This window comes from Choloepus didactylus, chromosome 5 (assembly GCF_015220235.1).
Source record: "Choloepus didactylus isolate mChoDid1 chromosome 5, mChoDid1.pri, whole genome shotgun sequence".
Classification (NCBI taxonomy): Eukaryota; Metazoa; Chordata; class Mammalia; order Pilosa; family Megalonychidae; genus Choloepus; species Choloepus didactylus.
The window spans coordinates 53,370,322-53,389,609 of record NC_051311.1 but is presented as its reverse complement, the minus strand read 5'-3'; the positions used below and the strand labels follow the sequence as shown (position 1 = coordinate 53,389,609).

General features: G+C 36.7%; 1 protein-coding gene and 1 pseudogene across 1 annotated transcript in view; one reads left to right on the top strand and one right to left on the bottom strand.

Annotated features, from left to right (window-relative positions):
• The window catches only part of DGKI (diacylglycerol kinase iota), a 538,644-nt gene that overhangs the window by 284,451 nt on the left and 234,905 nt on the right, over positions 1-19,288 (bottom strand).
• LOC119534053 lies at positions 14,555-15,071 on the top strand (annotated as a pseudogene).

Here is a 19,288-nt window from a genome sequence, read left to right as displayed (position 1 = left end):
TTAGCCAGGCTGATGGACAAGGTACTTTCTCTCTCTTTCACATCATCCTACGTATGAATACCCCCAAAAGGCACACTCATCACAAAGACAGACCTTCCCAGAGAGCAAAAGGATATCCTTTTATCAAAGATTTGCAATGGCTGAATTTCTCTTCCAGAATCTACAAATACTCTGCAGTGATATAGATAGTTAAGTCTGTGTTTGCACTAGATTACACCTGATTCATCCTTGGACCTATTACTTTATGTATATGACATCTTGAATCGAGTCATTAAATAAAAGTTTAATTATCTTAATAAAGAATATATTTAAAAAGATTATATTCAATGTTATCATTTATTTGTTGAAAGCAGTATTACAGGAAAATACAAAAATATATAGCTATAGATAAATAGAAATATATATATATATATACATACATGTGCATACATAAACATATTTCCTCAAAGTTGGAAAGACATTTTACTCTGCTTCCAAATTCTCTTTTTCTTTTCACTTCCCAATGACTCAGATGAATTTGCTAATCCTGCTGCCTCCACGTCATCACTAATAGGTTGCCACCCAATGTTCCCTACTCTACAAACTATAGTCTTGACTGGAAGCAACGATAGGGTCACAAGCACAAGGACTTTTCTCAATCATTTTGCTTTTTTATTTCAATGTCTACAGAGTTTGACACTGAGGGCTGCCCCATTTTTCTTTTCATCTTTAATGATTAACCTCTGTGCTAACATAGTTGTCTCCCTGTTTTGCTGGCTCCTCTTCTTCCTTTAATTTTCCATACTGGATGATCACCCAGGTTTCTTCCATTTTTTATTCATTGAATGAATAAAACTTGACTCTATCCCATGGGATAGGTACTAGTGAACAAACAAATAATTCCACTACAGAGTAAACTACAACAGTTATGGTCATATTTCAAGGTGTGCTGGGAGTAGATGCCAGGCCATGTCCCCTACTCTTCTCTTTTTGCACACTATCCTTTGGAAATCTTATTTTCCTCCAGTCAACTGAGATGGCTCAGGGATCTATAACTTCTATCCTGACCTTTGTATGTCTGCCCAATATGTTCGTCTGTTGTACATTACAAGAAGAAAGATGATAATAATAGCTAACATTTATTGAATCTTTATGAGTCAGGTGCTTCAGTGTGCTTTATTTATTTTCTTTCTTTTTTATTAAGATTTATTCACATAACATACAATCATCCAAAGTATATAATCCATTGATCACATTACTTTCATATAGTTGTTCATTCAACTTTATTTATTTTCTAAGCTCAGTAATCCTCATGAAAACTCTATGTATTAGATACTAGTTTTATTTACATTTTGAAGATGAGAAAGTGAAATAGAAGAGTTAATATTGCTTAAGAGTTCACAAGTTAGTAAGTAGCAGAGCTGAGTTATAAATCCAGGCAGTCTCGTTCTAAAGCCAGAACTCATAACCACTACAACTTTGTCACCCAAGCTCATCATACATGAGCATTTAAATGGAATTTAGTTAATTTATTGATGGCTTTGGAGACCACTGAAAAGAGGGGCCACCAATGTTTTTAAAGATATATGATTCAACAAGATTTAAGATAAGCTCTTAAGACAGTGAGGCAGAATGGCATAGCATCAAGAGCTTGGCTTCCAGAATCACAATTCCTGGATTCAAATGCCATCTCAAATTATTTAATAATTAAATGGCTCTGGAAAATTTATTTGACTATTCTGTGCCTCAGTATCCTTGGCTGTTGAGTGGAAATAATAGGATGCCAGTCTCATGAGGTCCTGTGATGATTAAATAAGATACTGAATGTACGGTGCTTAAAATACCTTATAACACATATAACACATTCAACAAATCATTATTATTATTACAGTGTTCTGAATCATAGAAGACAGTAATAAGATGCATGCTGAATGCTAAATGTGGACTTTAGCATCCAGACTGGGAACTCTAGATGCCATTTCCCATTGTAAGTAACCAAGACTCCTTAGAGAAATTGCCAATTCCAGGTACAGGACAGGAAATAAGATGATCCTGGGGCATGATGTCATCCTGAAACCAAGGAAGTTATCAAAAACCTCATGACTCATGGCAAAAACAGACTGAGGCCAGTTTGACAGAGTTCCAACTGGTCAAAGATTACAACAATGTGACAATGGATTGATATACATTCTCTATATATGTAGAGATAGTTCATATTGATGTAAATTTATAATGTAAGTTTATAATATATTTATATATATAAATTCATAATGATACTCTCCAAAAGTAAGAACAACTTTTAGCTACCTAAAAAGGTTGCTAAGGCAACAACTCATTATATGGAAAATGTATAAATAAAGGGAAAGACTCAAGCATTTGTCCTCTATTTCCTGGCAATAAGAAAAAGGTCTCTTTATAGAAAAATTATAGCTTAAATTGTTTGGAAGAAAGGGTAAAAATTGAGAAAGCACCCTTTTGCAACCTCTAACAAAATACAAGATTTAGTTGATAATACTTAAGGGATAAAAAATAGGTGAAAGGTTGATGGAGAACTTTATGACAGATAGATCAGGATAATAGCTACTGAATGCAGTGATCAATCTTAACATCACTAAGAGTGAAATAACCTAATATTATGTTCCTTTGAAGACAATGTAATAGAAATGAAGAGCACCATTTAGACAGTACTTTTACTGAAAAAAAACTGACTCTAGGGAGGCGGGGCAAGATGGAAGACTGGTGAGCTGTGTGTTTTAGTTACTCCTCCAGGAAAGTGGGTGGAAAGCCAGGAGCTGCGTGGACTGGACACCACAGAGCAATCTGTCTTTGGGCATACTTCATACAACACTCATGAAAATGTCGAACTGCTGAGATCAGCGAAATCTGTAAGTTTTTGCGGCCAGGGGACCCGCGCCCCTCCCTGCCAGGCTCAGTCCCGTGGGAGGAGGGGCTGTCAGCTCCGGGAAGGAGAAGGGAGAACTGCAGTGGCTGCTCTTATCGGAAACTCATTCTACTGATCCAGACTCCAACCATAGATAGACAGAGACCAGACACCAGAGAATCTGTGAGCAGCCGGCCCAGCAGAGAGGAGACAGGCATAGAAAAAAAAAAAAACAACACGAAAAACTCCAAAATAAAAGCAGAGGATTTTTGGAGTTCTGGTGAACACAGAAAGGGGAAGGGCGGAGCTCAGGCCCTAAGGCGCATATGCAAATCCCGAAGAAAAGCCGATCTCTCTGCCCTGTGGACCTTTCCTTGATGGCCCTGGTTGCTTTGTCTCTTAGCATTTCAATAACCCATTAGATCTCTGAGGAGGGCCCTTTTTTTTTTTTTTTTTTTTTTTTTTAATCCTTTTTTCTTTTTCTAAAACAATTACTCTAAGAAGCCAAATACAGAAAGCTTCAAAGACTTTCAATTTGGGCACGTCAAGTCAAGAGCAGAACTAAGAGAGCTCTGAGACAAAAGGCAATAATTCAGTGGCTGAGAAAATTCACTAAACACCACAACTTCCCAGGAAAACGGGGGTGTCCGCTCACAGCCACCATCCTGGTGGACAGGAAACACTCCTTCCCATCACCAGCCCCATAGCCCAGAGCTGCCCCAGACAACCCAGTGTGACGGAAGGGCTTCAAATAACAGGCACACACCACAAAACTGGGCGTGGACATTAGCCTTCCCTGCAACCTCAGTTGATTGTCCCAGAGTTGGGAAGGTGGACCAGTATGAATTAACAAAGCCCCATTCAGCCATCATTTGAGCAGACTGGGAGCCTCCCTACACAGCCCAGCAGCCCAGAACTGCCCTGGGGGGACGGCACTCACCTGTGACATAGCACAGTCATCCCTCAACAGAGGACCCGGGGTGCACAGCCTGGAAGAGGGGCCCACTTGCAAGTCTCAGGAGCCATACGCCAATACCAAGGACTTGTGGGTCAGTGGCAGAGACAAACTGTGGCAGGACTGAACTGAAGGATTAGACTATTGCACCAGCTGTAAAACTCTAGGATCACCAGGGAGATTTGATTGTTAGGGCCACCCCCCCTCCCCGACTGCCCAGAAACACGCCCCACATACAGGGCAGGCAACACCAACTACACACGCAAGCTTGGTACACCAATTGGGCCCCACAAGACTCACTCCCCCACTCACCAAAAAGGCTAAGCAGGGGAGAACTGGCTTGTGGAGAACAGGTGGCTCGTGGACGCCACCTGCTGGTTAGTTAGAGAAAGTGTACTCCACGAAGCTGTAGATCTGATAAATTAGAGATAAGGACTTCAATAGGTCTACAAACCCTGAAAGAACCCTATCAAGTTCAGCAAATGCCACGAGGCCAAAAACAACAGAAAATTATAAAGCATATGAAAAAACCAGACGATATGGATAACCCAAGCCCAAGCACCCAAATCAAAAGACCAGAAGAGACACAGCACCTAGAGCAGCTACTCAAAGAACTAAAGATGAACAATGAGACCATAGTACGGGATATGAAGGAAATCAAGAAGACTCTAGAAGAGCATAAAGAAGACATTGCAAGACTAAATAAAAAAATGGATGATCTTATGGAAATTAAAGAAACTGGTGACCAAATTAAAACGATTCTGGACACTCATAGTACAAGACTAGAGGAAGTTGAACAACGAATCAGTGACCTCGAAGATGACAGAATGGAAAATGAAAGCATAAAAGAAAGAATGGGGAAAAAAATTGAAAAAATCGAAATGGACCTCAGGGATACGATAGGTAATATGAAACGTCCAAATATAAGACTCATTGGTGTCCCAGAAGGGGAAGAAAAGGGTAAAGGTCTAGGAAGAGTATTCAAAGAAATTGTTGGGGAAAACTTCCCAAATCTTCTAAACAACATAAATACACAAATCATAAATGCTCAGCGAACTCCAAATAGAATAAATCCAAATAAACCCACTCCAAGACATATACTGATCACACTGTCAAACACAGAAGAGAAGGAGCAAGTTCTGAAAGCAGCAAGAGAAAAGCAATTCACCACATACAAAGGAAACAGCATAAGACTAAGTAGTGACTACTCAGCAGCCACCATGGAGGCAAGAAGGCAGTGGCACGATATATTTAAAATTCTGAGTGAGAAAAATTTCCAGCCAACAATACTTTATCCAGCAAAGCTCTCCTTCAAATTTGAGGGAGAGCTTAAATTTTTCACAGACAAACAAATGCTGAGAGAATTTGCTAACAAGAGACCTGCCCTACTGGAGATACTAAAGGGAGCCCTACAGACAGATAAACAAAGACAGGACAGAGAGACTTGGAGAAAGGTTCAGTACTAAAGAGATTCGGTATGGGTACAATAAAGGATATTAATAGAGAGAGGGGAAAAATATGGCAAACATAAACCAAAGGATAAGATGGCTGATTCAAGAAATGCCTTCACGGTTATAACGTTGAATGTAAATGGATTAAACTCCCCAATTAAAAGATATAGATTCGCAGAATGGATCAAAAAAAATGAACCATCAATATGTTGCATAAAAGAGACTCATCTTAGACATAGGGACACAAAGAAACTGAAAGTGAAAGGATGGAAAAAAATATTTCATGCAAGCTACAGCCAAAAGAAAGCAGGTGTAGCAATATTAATCTCAGATAAAATAGACTTCAAATGCAGGGATGTTTTGAGAGACAAAGAAGGCCACTACATACTAATAAAAGGGGCAATTCAGCAAGAAGAAATAACAATCGTAAATGTCTATGCACCCAATCAAGATGCCACAAAATACATGAGAGAAACACTGGCAAAACTAAAGGAAGCAATTGATGCTTCCACAATAATTGTGGGAGACTTCAACACATCACTCTCTCCTATAGATAGATCAACCAGACAGAAGACCAATAAGGAAATTGAAAACCTAAACAATCTGATAAATGAATTAGATTTAACAGACATATACAGGACGTTACATCCCAAATCACCAGGATACACATACTTTTCTAGTGCTCACGGAACTTTCTCCAGAATAGATCATATGCTGGGACATAAAACAAGCCTCAATAAATTTAAAAAGATTGAAATTATTCAAAGCACATTCTCTGACCACAATGGAATACAATTAGAAGTCAATAACCACCAGAGACTTAGAAAATTCACAAATACCTGGAGGTTAAACAACACACTCCTAAACAATCAGTGGGTTAAAGAAGAAATAGCAAGAGAAATTGCTAAATATATAGAGACGAACGAAAATGAGAACACAACATACCAAAACCTATGGGATGCAGCAAAAGCAGTGCTAAGGGGGAAATTTATAGCACTAAATGCATATATTAAAAAGGAAGAAAGAGCCAAAATCAAAGAACTAATGGATCAACTGAAGAAGCTAGAAAATGAACAGCAAACCAATCCTAAACCAAGTACAAGAAAAGAAATAACAAGGATTAAAGCAGAAATAAATGACATAGAGAACAAAAAAAAATAGAGAGGATAAATATCACCAAAAGTTGGTTCTTTGAGAAGATCAACAAGATTGACAAGCCCCTAGCTAGACTGACAAAATCAAAAAGAGAGAAGACCCATATAAACAAAATAATGAATGAAAAAGTTGGCATAACTGCAGATCCTGAAGAAATTAAAAAAATTATAAGAGGATATTATGAACAACTGTATGGCAATAAACTGGACAATGTAGAAGAAATGGACAATTTCCTGGAAACATATGAACAACCTAGACTGACCAGAGAAGAAATAGAAGACCTCAACCAACCCATCACAAGCAAAGAGATCCAATCAGTCATCAAAAATCTTCCCACAAATAAATGCCCAGGGCCAGATGGCTTCACAGGGGAATTCTACCAAACTTTCCAGAAAGAACTGACACCAATCTTACTCAAACTCTTTCAAAACATTGAAGAAAATGGAAGACTACGTAACTCATTTTATGAAGCTAACATCAATCTAATACCAAAACCAGGCAAAGATGCTACAAAAAAGGAAAACTACCGGCCAATCTCCCTAATGAATATAGATGCAAAAATCCTCAACAAAATACTTGCAATTCGAATCCAAAGACACATTAAGAAAATCATACACCATGACCAAGTGGGGTTCATTCCAGGCATGCAAGGATGGTTCAACATAAGAAAAACAATCAATGTATTACAACACATTAAAAACTCGAAAGGGAAAAATCAATTGATCATCTCAATAGATGCTGAAAAAGCATTTGACAAAATCCAACATCCCTTTTTGATAAAAACACTTCAAAAGGTAGGAATTGAAGGAAACTTCCTCAACATGATAAAGAGCATATATGAAAAACCCACAGCCAGCATAGTACTCAATGGTGAGAGACTGAAAGCCTTCCCTCTAAGATCAGGAACAAGACAAGGATGCCCGCTGTCACCACTGTTATTCAACATTGTGCTGGAAGTGCTAGCCAGGGCAATCTGGCAAGACAAAGAAATAAAAGGCATCCAAATTGGAAAAGAAGAAGTAAAACTGTCATTGTTTGCAGACGATATGATCTTATATCTAGAAAACCCTGAGAAATCGACGATACAGCTACTAGAGCTAATAAACAAATTTAGCCAAGTAGCGGGATACAAGATTAATGCACATAAGTCAGTAATGTTTCTATATGCTAGAAATGAACAAACTGAAGAGACACTCAAGAAAAAGATACCATTTTCAATAGCAACTAAAAAAATCAAGTACCTAGGAATAAACTTAACCAAAGATGTAAAAGACCTATACAAAGAAAACTACATAACTCTACTAAAAGAAATAGAAGGGGACCTTAAAAGATGGAAAAATATTCCATGTTCATGGATAGGAAGGCTAAATGTCATTAAGATGTCAATTCTACCCAAACTCATCTACAGATTCAATGCAATCCCAATCAAAATTCCAACAACCTACTTTGCAGACTTGGAAAAGCTAGTTATCAAATTTATTTGGAAAGGGAAGATGCCTCGAATTGCTAAAGACACTCTAAAAAAGAAAAACGAAGTGGGAGGACTTACACTCCCTGACTTTGAAGCTTATTATAAAGCCACAGTTGCCAAAACAGCATGGTACTGGCACAAAGATAGACATATAGATCAATGGAATCGAATTGAGAATTCAGAGATAGACCCTCAGATCTATGGCCGACTGATCTTTGATAAGGCCCCCAAAGTCACTGAACTGAGTCATAATGGTCTTTTCAACAAATGGGGCTGGGAGAGTTGGATATCCATATCCAAAAGAATGAAAGAGGACCCCTACCTCACCCCCTACACAAAAATTAACTCAAAATGGACCAAAGATCTCAATATAAAAGAAAGTACCATAAAACTCCTAGAAGATAATGTAGGAAAACATCTTCAAGACCTTGTATTAGGCGGCCACTTCCTAGACTTTACACCAAAAGCACAAGCAACAAAAGAGAAAACAGATAAATGGGAACTCCTCAAGCTTAGAAGTTTCTGCACCTCAAAGGAATTTCTCAAAAAGGTAAAGAGGCAGCCAACTCAATGGGAAAAAATTTTTGGAAACCATGTATCTGACAAAAGACTGATATCTTGCATATACAAAGAAATCCTACAACTCAATGACAATAGTACAGTCAGCCCAATTATAAAATGGGCAAAAGATATGAAAAGACAGTTCTCTGAAGAGGAAATACAAATGGCCAAGAAACACATGAAAAAATGTTCAGCTTCACTAGCTATTAGAGAGATGCAAATTAAAACCACAATGAGATACCATCTAACACCGGTTAGAATGGCTGCCATTAAACAAACAGGAAACTACAAATGCTGGAGGGGATGTGGAGAAATTGGAACTCTCATTCACTGTTGGTGGGACTGTATAATGGTTCAGCCACTCTGGAAGTCAGTCTGGCAGTTCCTTAGAAAACTAGATATAGAGCTACCATTCGATCCGGCGATTGCACTTCTCGGTATATACCCGGAAGATCGGAAAGCAGTGACACGAACAGATATCTGCACGCCAATGTTCATAGCAGCATTATTCACAATTGCCAAGAGATGGAAACAACCCAAATGTCCTTCAACAGATGAGTGGATAAATAAAATGTGGTATATACACACGATGGAATACTACGCGGCAGTAAGAAGGAACGATCTCGTGAAACATATGACAACATGGATGAACCTTGAAGACATAATGCTGAGTGAAATAAGCCAGGCACAAAAAGAGAAATATTATATGCTACCACTAATGTGAACTTTGAAAAATGTAAAACAAATGGTTTATAATGTAGAATGTAGGGGAACTAGCAGTAGAGAGTAATTAAGGAAGGGGGAACAATAATCCAAGAAGAACAGATAAGCTTTTTAACGTTCTGGGGATGCCCAGAAATGACTATGGTCTGTTAATTTCTGATGGATATAGTAGGAACAAGTTCACAGAAAGGTTGCTATATTATGTAACTTTCTTGGGGTAAAGTAGGAACATGTTGGAAGTTAAGCAGTTATCTTAGGTTAGTTGTCTTTTTCTTACTCCCTTGTTATGGTCTCTTTGAAATGTTCTTTTATTGTATGTTTGTTTTCTTTTTAACTTTTTTTTTCATACAGTTGATTTAAAAAAGAAGGGAAAGTTAAAAAAAAAAAAAAAAGAAAGAAAGAAAAACAAGGAAAAAAAAATGATGTAGTGCCCCCTTGAGGAGCCTGTGGAGAATGCAGGGGTATTCGCCTACCCCACCTCCATGGTTGCTAACATGACCACAGACATAGGGGACTGGTGGTTTGATGGGTTGAGCCCTCTACCATAAGTTTTACCCTTGGGAAGACGGTTGCTGCAAAGGAGAGGCTAGGCCTCCCTATATTTGTGCCTAAGAGTCTCCTCCTGAATGCCTCTTTGTTGCTCAGATGTGGCCCTCTCTCTCTGGCTAAGCCAACTTGAAAGGTGAAATCACTGCCCTCCCCCCTACGTGGGATCAGACACCCAGGGGAGTGAATCTCCCTGGCAACGTGGAATATGACTCCCGGGGAGGAATGTAGACCCGGGATCGTGGGATGGAGAACATCTTCTTGACCAAAAGGGGGATGTGAAAGGAAATGAAATAAGCTTCAGTGGCAGAGAGATTCCAAAACGAGCCAAGAGGTCACTCTGGTGGGCACTCTTACGCACACTTTAGACAACCCTTTTTAGGTTCTAAAGAATTGGGGTAGCTGGTGGTGGATACCTGAAACTATCAAACTACAACCCAGAACCCATGAATCTCGAAGACAGATGTATAAAAATGTAGCTTATGAGGGGTGACAATGGGATTGGGAAAGCCATAAGGACCACACTCCACTTTGTCTAGTTTATGGATGGATGAGTAGAAAAATAGGGGAAGGAAACAAACAGACAAAGGTACCCAGTGTTCTTTTTTACTTCAATTGCTCTTTTTCACTCTAATTATTATTCTTGTTATTTTTGTGTGTGTGCTAATGAAGGTGTCAGGGATTGATTTAGGTGATGAATGTACAATTATGTAATGGTACTGTAAACAATCGAAAGTACGATTTGTTTTGTATGACTGCGTGGTATGTGAATATATCTCAATAAAATGATTTAAAAAAAAAAAACTGACTCTAATTGAGTCTACACTTCTAAATATTAGTTTGCAAGAAATATGAAGATAAGGGAAATTATTTTAAAACTCAATAACATACAATCAGCCAAATCAAACATATGGAAATTCTACAGGTAAAGTGATATGATTTATTCAACAAATAAATGGCATAAAATAGAAGTTATTGTTATAAATTAAAAGAGACTTAAGAGATATGTCAACAAAAGGCAAATTGTGGTGTTTCTTTGGATCCTGATTTCAAACACTGAAAAGAAGATATATCTGAGACAACAAAAAAATGTAAATATATTCAGTATTAAATAATTTTAAAGAATTATTGCTAATTTTGGTGGGTAAGATAATAGTATATGGTTATCTTTTTAAAACCTATTGTCTTTTAGAGAAGCAAAATGAAGTATTTACCAAATAATAATATGCTATCTAAATTTTACTTTTAAATACTCAGCAAAAGAGAAAAAAAGGGACTTACAATTCCAGGAAGATAAAATAGATGTACTTTACTTCATTTCTCTTTCTAAGTACACCTAAAACCCTGGACATTATATGTGAAACAAACATAAGAAGACTCTGACAGATGGAAAGAAAAAGACAGATGGACTAGAGAACTTGGGAACAAAGGTATCGCACAGTGTTAAGTTCCCTGGTTCTTCTATTTGCCTTACATATCCCAGACTTGAACCTGAAGAAACCAGCAACCCAGAAACACCAAAAAGCATAGATTTTAAAAGCCCCAACAAAAAAAGCCTGCTCTCTTTATCCATAGGACCAGGAAAGGGGCAGCCTAGCAAGAGAGAAAACTTCAGACAATACCATTCTACTCCAGCCAAGTATCACAGAAAAAAACTGTGGCTTCCCCTATCTACATCAGCAGAGGTCAAATTGGGAGCAGAGTTCTACCCTGGCCAGGCTGTAACAAGGCACCACCACCCCCCTGCTGAGGTGGGAGCAGAGAAAGCTTAGAGGAGAGTTGGGACTCTTGACACAGTTTCACTGTGCCAAAAGTTACTGACTTTCACTAGCAGTAACAAGGCTATTCCCAACCCTGTGTTGTCAGTAGAGGCAATGTGTAGAGCAGTAAAAAGGCACTACCACCTTTCCCAGCCAGATAGTTCTTAGTGTCTAGTGGGGAGTTGAAATTCTCACCTTCTCCCAGCAGTTAAAAGGAGCTACCCTTCCCTCAAGTATAAGTGGGGGCCAAGCAGAGGACCTGGAATTTTACTCCCACCTGGCAATAATCAGAAGGTGACACACATACCCCATTTTCCTGCTTGCCAGAGTGGTTTCAGATGAAGCCAGCTAAAACAGAAAGTTTAGCTAAGATCCAGCGTCTCATAATGTAATTGCCAAAATTCCAGATTTCAATAAAAAATCACTCATCATACCCAGAGTTACAAAGGTCTCAAACTGATTGAAAGCAGTCAATAGATGCCAAAACCAAGATGACAGGACTGTTAGAATTATCTGACAAATATTTTAAAATAGCCTACATAAAAATGCTTCAATAATCAATAATTAACATGCACAACATAAACAATAAAATAGTCTCAGCACAGAAACAGAAAATCTCAGCAAAGAATCAGAGAATAGAAGAACAAATGGAAATTTTAGAACTGAAGTATAAACTAACCAATATATAAAACGAATGGTTGGATTCAATAACAGTATGGAAAGGGCGGGGAAAAGAATGGTTGAACTTGATGAAAGAATAATAGAAATTACCCTTTCTGACCAACAGAGAAAAATAGACTGAAAAAATATTAACAAAGCCCCAGGAACTTGTAAGAATATAACAAAAGATCTGACATTCATGTCATCAGAGTCCTGGAAAGAGAAGAAAGAGGGAAGAGCTGAAAAAGTACTTGAAAAGATAATGGCTGAAAACTTCCCAAATATGGCAAAACAAACCAAAAACACCTACAGATTCAAGAACTTGAATGAACCAAAAGCAAGATAAACACAAAGAAACTTATACTAAGTCACAACTTAGTCAAACTTCTAAAAATTAAAGCCAAAGGAAAAAATCCTTAAAGCCATGAGAGAGAAAAGACACCTTACCAATAATGGAAAAACATGTCAAGTGACAGGGAATTTCTCATCAGAACCACAGTGGCCAGAAGGAAGTAGCACAACACTTTTCAGGTGCTGAAAGAAAACACTGTCAGACTAGGATCCCATATCTAGTAAAATATCCTTCAGGAATGAAGGAGAAATCAAGATATTTTCAGATGAAAAAAAATTAAAAGAGTTTGTAGAACTATGAAAAGGGATGGTTAAAGGAAGTTCTTTAAACAGAAAGGTAACAATAAAAGAAGGAAACCTGGAACATCAGTAAGGAAGAAAAAAATGCAGTAAGCAAAAATATTGGTAAATACAATACACTTTCCTTCTCCTCAGTTTTTAAAATTATGTTTGATTGAAACAAAAATTATAACACTGTTTAAAGTGACTTTAAATGTATGTTGATAAAAACATTTAATACAATTATATTACAATTGGGGGATATTAAAAAGACATAAAGTGAGTTAAAATTTATATACCTTACTTGAATTGGTGAAATGATGACACTAGTAGACTGTGATATCTTATGAAAGAGAAAATCGGTGAAACGAGCTGGTTCTTTGAAAAGATCAATAAAATTGACAAATTTCTAGCAGATTGACAAAGAAAAAAAGAGAAGACACAAATTACTAATGTTAAGATTGAAACAGGGATATCACTATAGACCATTCTGATATAAATATAAGGGAATTGCAGTGATTTGAAGCTGCACATACCCCAGAAAAAATATGGTCTTAAATCTAATCCATTCCTTAGATTGGGTGTGAACCCCTTGTAAGTAGGACCTTGTGGTGAGGTTACTTCAGTTGAGGTGTGGCCCAGCTCAGTCAGGATTCAGACAATAGAGAGAGACCAGGAGAGGCTGCCGTGCACATTGCCAGGTGACAGAGTTGTCAAGGACCAACAATCCCCGGCAGCCAGCCCCAAACACCTCAGTCTTCAGGAAGAAAGCATCACCTTGATGATGCCTTGTTTTGGATTTTTCCCAGCCTCCAACCATGAGTGAATAAATTTCCATTGTTTAGCCTGACCTATTTCATGATCTTTGCTTGAGTAGTCTAGGAAACTATAACGGATACTACGAACAACTCTACATGTGCAAATCTGACAACTTAGATGAAATGGATGAATTCCTCACAAAACACAAACAACCATAATTCATCCAATATGAAATAGATAATTTGAGTAGCCTTGTAACTATTGAGGAAATTCAATGTGTACTTTAAAAATCCCCTCCCCCCCCAAAAAAAAGTAGAAAACTTCACATCCTTAAGTTTCATTGGAGAATTCCACCAAACGTTTAATAAGAATTAACATGGGGCTTCGGTGCACTTGTTGGCTCCCTCAGCTGTGGGCCAGCTCAGCGACGTTCTCTCCTGGGAGCCGCTCACTGCATGATAGAGCCTGGCACCACTGCCCTGCAACGACTGCTGCTGCCCCCAGCCCTGCAGCCTGTTTCAACGCTGCCTTGGGAACAGCTGTATGATTAGGCCACAATCTTCAATGAGTAAACATATTCCTCAGCTCTGTGGTGTCCTTGGTCACACATTTATGGAGTTTCTGAAGGGCAGTGGAGATTACTGCCAGGCACAGCACGACCTCTATGTGGACAAGTGAACTGTAGAAAATCATTACTACTCCACCAAGAAACCCCCATAAGAGTGGTTAACCTGGATATAGAAGTGTTGAATTGAAATCCGCAGAACAAGAGTTCTGACCTGGAAGGGGTAAACCTCCATGCACTTCTTTATATTGCCTCAGTATTACTGGATTGAAGAATCGTTGCTTCTTGTTAGGAGTTTCATTTCATTTCCCATTACTTCCAACTTCATACTCAAAGCACTGAGAATTTCAAGTGGAAGATATTGAAGTAGACTTCAGTTTCTTTACATCATTTCTGTATTCAATTTTCAAAATTCTTTCATAACGCTTCTGAGTGTTTTTTTTTTTAACTAAATTAACATGGCTCAAATGAACTGCCCAGCTCCTGTGGAAGTCACATACAAGAATATGAGATTTCTTAATTACATACAATCCAATCAATGCAAACTTAAGCAAATTTGTAGAGGAACTTAAGAAGTATGGAGTTACCACAATAGTAACAGTATGTGAAGCAACTTACGACACTGCTCTTCTGGAGAAAGAAGGCGTCCATGTTCTCGATTGCCCTTTTGATGATGGTGCACCACCATCCAACCAGTTTATTGATAACTGGTTAAATCTTGTAAAAATCAAGTTTTGTGAAGAAACTGGTTGCTGCATTGCTGTTCATTGTGTTGCAGGGCTTGGGAGAGCTCCACTGTTCATGGCCCTAGCATTGATTGAAGGTGGAATGAAACAAGAAGATGCAGTACAGTTCATAAGACAAAAGCAGTGTGGAGCTTTTAACAGCAAGCAGTATTTGGAGAAGTATCATCCTAAAATGTGGCTGAGTTTCAAAGACTCCAATGGTCACAGAAACAATTGCTGCATTCAGTAAAACTGGGGTGCCTGATGCTATTGCCTTGGAAGTGGAACTTGAGAGAGGAAGGATCTAATTTGTCATATATATTGGCCAACATGTTGGTGAATACTTCTAATGAAGCTTCCATAGGAGTACTGAAAAGCAGTTTTACCATGCTACAAGTTTGACAGAATTGCAACCTCTATGTTTGGGTTACAATCAGCCTGTTTGGACACTTAGCAAAGGATTCTTGCTGGTCAGCATTTAAAATAGGCTTATCATTTGCAACAACTGACCTTTCCTGAAATCATGCAGTATTGAGTTGTAAGTCTTTAAATCTCTTCCCATGCCAGAATCTTACCAATATATAAGAAACTAGAGAGATTAGGTGCCAAAATACCCAGCACAATACTTGTATTATATTTTTAGTATCATACAGAACTTAAAATCCCAGGAACTATGAACACTCTAGACCTTATGTGGTTTATTCCTTCAGTTACTCCAAACATTGAAAGTAGGGCCTATGTAGTTATTTGCCTGTTCACTTTGTTTATATCTCCCACATTCATACCAGTATACATCAGGTTTGCTCAGCCATTGAATTTTGTTTGATTTTTTACTGAGTCTTTACAGTTATTATTTAATGTCTATCTATAAGTCTCATTTTGTGACATTAGAGAAAACATACATTTTAAAAATCTACATTGTTCAGAAGCACATGTCTTTTATGTCTCCAGACAAAAAAGCCTTACAGTTAATTTAATGTTTGCACTTTGAGGTGCAACTTAACCAGGAGGGCTTGACAAATGAATGCAAGGGGGGCTATTAAATATTTTAGTAAAATGTTGCTTTTTTTGTGTGTAGAACATGTAGAATATGATCTTTAATTTAGTAAATATTTTTTTAAAAGTAGAGATACTTTGTTAGGGTAGCTACAATAATTCTTAATCAAAATTTCTGAATTCTTATAATTTTTTTCCATATCAGAGTTTGTTTACCAAGCATTATTTTTGTTTGAAATGTGATTTTCTTTTCCTTCTCTTCCCAACCTCCTTTGCAAAAAAAGAAAGTAGGCTTCTGCTAATGATTCAGCAGACATCTAATATTTTATATGCCTTTTGAGATGTGTAACTTAATATTTGAATACGTGATAATTTGTTTTATTATGTAATTGATAAAATGGTTATGTGCATTAACGTTAGTTCAATCATATATTTATACTTTCTGGTAAAGTGTGGTTATAGTTCTATGGGAGAAATAATTTGTCAGTGTTCACCAGGTTGTAAAAAACTAGTGTAAGAGCTTAAACATCTAAATAAATAATGAAATGCAAAAAAAAAAAAAAAAGAATTAACATGAATTCTACAAACCCTCTTTCAGAAAACAAGAGAGAACACTTTCCAATTTATTTCATTCAGCTGACATTATCCTGATACCAGGATAGGGTATCAGGGTTTTTGTAGAATTCTTTACAAAATGTTAGAAAATAAAATTCAACAATGTATAAAAAGAACTATGCACCTTGACTAAATAGAGTTTATTTCAGGCATGCAAGGCTTGTTTGATATTTGAAAATTAAGCAATATAATCTACCATATTAACAGGCCAAGGAAGAAAAATCACATTATCACATTAATAGATGCACAAAAATCACTTGATAAAATTCAATATTCATTCATAATACAAACTCTCAGAAGAAAATAGCAAGAGAGAGAAACTTCATCAACTTTATAAAGAACACCTACAGAAAATCTATACTAACATTTTACTTAATAGTAACAGACTGAATGCTTTCCCTTTGTGATTAACAACAAAGCAAAGCTATCTGCTGTTACCACTTTTATTCAACATAGTTCTGGAAACTCTAGCCAAGGCAATAAGACAAAAAAATGAAATAAAGGCCTATAAATCAGAAAGGAAGAAATAAAACTGTCCTTATTTGCAGGCAGCATGATTCCATGTAGAAAATCCCAAGAAATCTACAGAACAAAACAAAACAAAACCAACTCCCTAGAACTAATAAGTGAGTTCAGCAAAGTCAAATGATACCAGAGAAAACATTCAAAAATCAAATGTATTTCTATACCAGCAATAAACACAGGGGGACTGAAATTTAAAATGCAATACTATTTGTATCGACTGAAAAAAAAAATTGAAATACACTTAGGTATGACTCTAAAAGAATGCATGAAGGATTTTTACACTAAATAAAAAACACTGATGAAAGAAATTAAAGAAGACCTAAATAAATGAAAGGGCATACCATGTTCACGGATAGGAAGAGTCAACATAGTGAAGATGTCAATTCTCCTCAATTTGATATACAGGTTTAATGCAATGACTATCAAAATCCCAGTAAGATTTATATATTTTCTAAACTTTATATGAAAAGGCAAAAAAAAAAAAAAAAAATTAAACTTGTTAAACAATTTTGAAAAAGAAGAATAAAGTACAAGGAACAGTCTACCTGAATTCAAGATTTATTATATACCTACTGTAATCAAGACTTAGTGATATTGGCAGAGGGATAAATGCATAGACTGATGGAACAAAGCAGGGAACCCCAAAATAGAGGCACACAAATATGCTCAACTAATTTTTTGACAAAGGTGCAAAATCAATTCAATGGAAGAAAGATCACCTTTTCAGCAAATGATTCTGGACCAACTGAAAAATTCTCATGTGTATACAAAAATTAACTCAACATAGATCATGGACTTAAATGTAAAACCTAAAACTATAATTAAAATTTTAGAAAAGAACATGGGAAAAAATGCTTGAGATCTACAGTTAGCAAAGAGTTCTTAAACTTAACACCAAAAGCACATTCCATAAAATTAAAAATTGATAAACTAGACTTCATTAAATTTTAAAAATCCTAATCTGCAAATGACTCAGTTAAGAGGATGAAAAGACAAGCTATAGTCTTCGAGATAATATTTGAAAACCACATACATGACAAAGGACAACTATTTAAAATATAAAAGAATTCACAAAAATCAACCTTTAAAAAAACAAACAATCCAAACAGAATGTGTGGAAAAGACACAGAGATATTTCACTAAAAAGGATATACAGATGACAAATAAGCACATGAAAAGAGGTTCAATATTATTAGCCATTAGAGAAATGTAAACAAAAATCACAACACAATAACGCTATACATCTATCAGAATGGTTAAAATTAAAAAAAAATATATAGTAACACCAACTGCTGGTGAGGATGTGGAGAAAGCGGATAACTCATACATTCCTGGTGGGAATGTACAATGGTACCACCAGTCTAGAAAACAGTTTGGCAGTTCCTCATAAAACTAAAAACACAATTACCACAAATCAGTAATTGTACTCTTGGGCATTTATCCCAAAGAAACGCAAATTTATGCTCACAGAAAAACTCGTACATGAACGTTTATAGCAGCTTAATTCTTAACAGCCTAAAACTCAAAACAACCCAAATGTCCTTCAATAGCTGAATGTTTAAAAACACAAAAAATGGTATATCCACATCCAAACTTGGAATACTACTCACAATAAAAAGGAACAAATTATTGGTGCATGCGACAAACTGGGTGGATCTCTACAGAATTATGCTGAATGAAAAAAAAATCTATCCTTAAAGGTTGATTTCTTTTATATAACATTCTTGAAATGACAAAATTATAAAAATGGAGAACAGATTGATGGTGGCCATGGCTTAAGGAGGAGTTAGGGGCAAGAAGAAAATTCCTCACGGTGATGAAATATTCTGTATTTTGGTTGTATCGACGCCATTATCTTGGTTGTGATATTGTAACATAATTTTGCAAGAAGCTACCATTGGAGGAAACTGGGTAAAGGGTACATGGGATCCTTTTGAATTATTTCTTACAACTACATGTGGATATCCAAACAACAATTTTAATTAAGAAAAAGAAAAAAAAAAGGTGTGGCAGATTATAGATGAAACAAAAATTGCAGCAAAGTTGATGGCTATTGAAGAATTCATCGTATTCTTCTATCTTTGTATGTTTGAAATTTTCCACAATGAAATTCTTTTTTAAAGAAAAAACTTATGAAAGTAAACTTACAATTTTCCCACAAAGTGGTATCATCTTCTGATTTTCCTAACTGATCTAGCTCCATTCTTCCAAAATCTCGTACCACTGGGTCATTCTACACACTCTGTTTCTTTCTAAAATACTACTTTTACTCTAACACTCTTTTACTTAAAAGGAAGCCTGCCACTTCAGGGAAACGTTCATAAGTATCAA